Source organism: Atta colombica, unplaced genomic scaffold (assembly GCF_001594045.1).
Source record: "Atta colombica isolate Treedump-2 unplaced genomic scaffold, Acol1.0 scaffold41, whole genome shotgun sequence".
In the NCBI taxonomy this organism is placed as follows: Eukaryota; Metazoa; Arthropoda; class Insecta; order Hymenoptera; family Formicidae; genus Atta; species Atta colombica.
The window spans coordinates 566,237-571,343 of NW_017259520.1; the positions used below are offsets into that span (position 1 = coordinate 566,237).

Consider the following 5,107-nt stretch of genomic DNA (forward strand, 5'->3'; position numbering starts at 1 on the left):
CATCACGGGGGCATTTACATCCCCCTACTCGCCCCCATCTTTCGCTGCCTCCCTCTGCTTCATTCTTTCTTTCTTTCTCTTAGACGTCCGTCTCGGGCTCACCAGCCGTACTACCGCTGGGGTGGTTTCTCCCGTGCGACCGCTTATGCCGCCACTTTCCTGGGGGCGCTTGCGCGAGTTCCCTTTCCCTTCCTTTCCTGCCATCACCCCATCTTTGCAACTACCAGGACCCCCTCGCTATCCCCTCTTCTCATCGTATCGCTCGAAGATGCAACGGCCATTGTCTACGCGTCAAATCTTTTCACCCCCGGCGCAACGACATTCCACCCGGGATCGTAGCAAGGAGCGGTCGTTTACACGATTTTTGGAACTTCCGATCGTGCGATCGTGAACTTCTACGATAGCGATGTGCTAGAAGACTGCTGCGTTCGTTGAGCGCGAGAGAACGACGATCGAGGGAGATTTGCCCGCGTTTGCGAGTTAAGACTCCCTCTCAAAGTGTTCGCATTTATTCGAACGAGGGATTTCCGAGATGTTTCATTTCGCGTTATCTAAAAGATATCGGAAAATTACTTGCTGGTTATTGGTTACGTCACGTTTACGTCGCGTTTAAATACCGCTGTAGTATTTAATTACAATAAAACGTCTTTTAATATTGCTTGAGAATATACTATAATACAATTTTATAATTGCATTACTTATTCATAACTGAATAGATTAATCAGTATTTCTCTTTGCTATTATATACTTTTCCACAAAGTATAAAGATTATGGCACACAAAAAAAATTTAAGCAGACATTTTGGATTTGCTTCTCTATTGATTACATTATTATTTTTACATTCTTTATAATTGGCCAATTTTCTTAAATTTTACTGTTAATTTAATTTTTTTTATGTGCCATGATCTTTATATCTGCATTGTATAATGTTTCAGAAATATTAATTACAATACTCCTATTTCCATTACCATTGCCTTTCCTATTACCATTATTATACAAATTATTGCAGTAATAAGTAGAGCAACAATACAATTGTTGCTCTACTTATTATTGCAATAATTTGTTTTTTTATTGTACACATGACCTCATAGCTAAACCATTGTAAACTTCATTATAGATAGCATTCGTCAGTTATTTCTGCGTAGCACAATTTTCATTCGCACTCTATAGTGTACGGGAGCATTATAATAAATAAATGTATAATAACGACACGCGCCACATATCACACGGAAAACGGCAATTCGCTAGATTTTTACGGATGTGCACATGACTCGCGGCTCATCAACCGACCACGCACCATGCGTGCTGAGACATCAAACAGACCGGGAGTTTTTCATTCTGATTGTTGCGCACCGCGCAATTACGAGATAATATCATGCGTATGTTTTTAGTGAGGAACATATCGCGCAAAAATTATGACGTGAATACGAGTTTTCCTGCGTCATTAAAAATGTTTTCCAATTTTCTTAAAACGCTTTCTGATGCGAACTTCGTACCTTATAATTATCGCACATAAATATGTAAAACGCATAAATATGAAAGCGTAAAAATAGCAAATGTTCACGGAAAGAATTTTTTTTTTAATTTAGCCTGAAAATAGTAGTAGTGATACAATATAATATTATATTATTACTATACAGTTCAGTAAAATTAATCAAACTTATTTTATATTTTATTATAATTTTAATAAATGAAAGAAATTTACATAAAATTTTTTCAAATACAATATTATCCTCATATTTTCAGGATAAATTCTAAAAAAAATTCTCAGCGTTGAAGTAAAAAAACTAAATTTTAATAAATAATTGTTTAAATAGTAGTAATACAACATTTATTTACGGAAAATAATTATTTTTTAAGTAAAAAAAATTTAATAATTAAATCAAATTAATGGTTTCTGTACCAAATAAATATATGTTTACATTTAATAAATATTCAATTGGCACTGTTCGAATAAATATTTATTAAAATTTAGTACATTTTTCTCTCAGTGTAGTTTCCGCAGACAACATCTAAATAAAATTATCTTTATATTTTTCTTCTATGCCTAGAATTTAATCAAATAAACATGTAATGTTCGCGAATGACAAAATTTACAGATCGTCGATTTATCTCGTAGATTATCTCTTTAACATTTCAGTGGCAAATTATTGGAACTCGATTCATGATGACCACGCCCAAGACGATTTCTTAAGCGAGCTGATATCAAGAAGCGTAAGGATGCTCGGGTACGCGAGCTGACGAAGAGAGTCAGGGGTTGAAAAGAAGAAGAGACGAGGGATGATTCTTTGTCTCGGGAGTTCGGATTCTGAAGATAGAGGCTAATTCCTGGCAGCCACCCTTCGAGGAATGTCGACTTCTACCCTGCACAAGATCTCCTCTTGTCCACCTTTTCGTCCTTTCGTCCTTTTCCTTTGCCTTTGCTTGGATACTTTGATGTTCCTAATTTGATTGAAGGAATCCGTCGTACGGATACTAACTTCGTCTTTATTGATTGCTGTTTTGTTCAACCTCCGTTGTCGAAGGACCGATAGACGCGCCGTAGAATGCAAGCGATATCTAATCCGAAATCCTTTCGACGTAACGTTTAAATTCCACTGATCCTTGCCATCTCATAGGTAAAGCTGACGATTCACTTTATCGTGTGTTAAAGAAGAATTGATCAATTTTTGCAAATGAAATCTTTGAAATCCTTCGATTATAACGCAATTAACTTTTTCAATTCGATAATAATAAAGAATGTAATGTAAAGAGAGCTCTTATAAAAATCATAATAGTGACTAATTTTTTATGTCATCAACAATATTTCTGTCATCACGTCGATAATCTACCAACATTTCCGTAATTTTTCTCAACATCAGCCTTATAAATTCTGCTTGAGACAACTTATGCTAGCGACAGTTATTACATCGTAACTATCAAGAGAATCGTCGAAAATTCGTTTTGATTATATCGAAGTCGCTGCTGGCATCCAGCGATCGGGCTTCTAATCTGATTCGAGCCGTTTATACGGAACCAAATGTCGATATCCACTCCAGTGTGGACTTCAACTTCCTTTTTTCCTCCCCCCCCCCTCTTCCCTCCAATTCGTCCCGCCTCTGACCGCTCGTAAGGAAAAAAGGAACGCTATCAGGAAACCCGATAAAGGGGGTCCGCGAATTTTCTGCAAAACCGGAGAGATCTCGGACGGAGCTGCACGCCGTATCTTATCGTGAAGCAGACGTCCGCGGCAGAGAATCCCCGGACTCGGGCATCCCGTATATAGGTACGTACCTGTATTATATCTGCGTCGTTCACATATCTGGATAGGAGCGCATCATATTCCCCCATACCTTTCTACCTATCCGCTACCATTCTGTATCGATACATCGTATACGGGTGGAATATCGCCGCGCACGTGTATCTATATTATATCTCGCGAAATATCGAATGGGCGTCGTCTCGAACGGAGATGCTATGCTGTAGGATGTCCTATAGCACGTCTAGAATGCGCGCCGGATTACCGATCGCGACAGTATCATTTATACGAAATTCCGATTGTTACGATTTTGTATGACTTGCAGCTTACTATATAAAATAACAACTGCGTCCAAATATAAAAATTTTGTCGTTTAGTCTTATCAATGTCTGCAGCACAATGAAACTCAATAAAAAAATATAAGTAAGATATCATATATGTCTATATATTACAGTAAAAAATATTTCGTATTTATATTAAAATTTATCCTTGTTAAAAGTCCTTGTTAATTCTTGTATTAAATTTTTATTCAATTTATGAGTAAATAATTAACATAAAAATATTTTAAAATATAAATTCTAAAATAAATAAATAAAATGTTAATTTTGTTAAAAAATATTCTACAATTTGTTACAAATTATATACAACTGTGTATTACTTATATTTAAAGAATTTTATTTTTTATGTCTGTATTAATATTTAAGTATTTATGTAATTTAATTATAATTTGTATAATTTGTATAATTTTATTATTAGTTTAATAATTATAACAATCAGATTTGTTCGTCAATGAATATGATTTTATAGTCAAATTATCGCTCTGTGTTCGTATTATATTAAAATTAAAATATAATATTTTTAACCCTTATATAATACGTTTTTAAAATATTGGAATGGAGTTCATTTTTCGTTTTCTTCTTCCTGTTGTGCAACGGGCGGCATCTGTATCTCTTTTATAACAGGTATACATGTGTATTTGTTCGCGAAATGCACACCTACATACATATCGGCAAAGTACCCATTACCAGTATTCGAGCGGTATTAATCTACTCGGGCTAATTGCATGTCGATTACAGTGATCGTAACGAGTGCCGATAAATACTGGAATCAAAGTGAAAAATTTCCACTTGAAACGTTTTAGGCCATGCGTGCGATACTGAGTGTGATGAAGGCTGTTTTGATCGATATAAAATATCGTCGGTTTGGGAGATGTTATTCTTCTTTATGATATGCGAGGTTCCTCGTCAATTTACGAAATAAATTACAGGAATTATACAAGAATTATTAGTTCTTCATATAAATGTACTCCTCTAGCGTGTTATTATTGATATTCTCACGACTGTAAAAATATAAAACAAAAATATTTATTTTAATTATTTAATATACATATGAATAGCTATTTAAAATATGTAAAATAACATTTATACACACTCCACATCATATTTTTTCAGGACTTACTATTACTAACTAATAATTTATTTAATTTACTTAATTTTAAACGTAACGATATAGAAAATAATCGCATTACGAGATAAGTTAAAAATGATTGGATTCCTTTTGCTTTTCATCGCTCGAATTTTGCAAAAAAGGGGCATATCGAGCATCAGTTGTCTCGGGGAACGAGAATGGTTGAGGATGAAGGGCAACACAATGGCATTACTAATGATTTTACTTCGAGCGACCCTCAGGGAAGTCATATCGATACGATAGGATACCGCGATATGCGAGCAGAAATACCGCGTCGGATAAACCAGGAACCTCCAAGTTCTCCGCTTCCGTTTTTACTGATGACGAAGAATGAAAGAAGGGGAAAGAAAGAGAGAGAGAGAGAGAGAGAGAGAGAGAGAGAGAGAGAGAGAGAGAGAGAGA

General features: G+C 35.2%; 1 pseudogene; it reads left to right on the forward strand.

The window, feature by feature from the left end:
• LOC108691165 overlaps positions 1-2,241 on the forward strand; it is a 39,241-nt pseudogene extending 37,000 nt beyond the window's left edge.
• Positions 2,242-5,107: the final 2,866 nt, after the last annotated feature.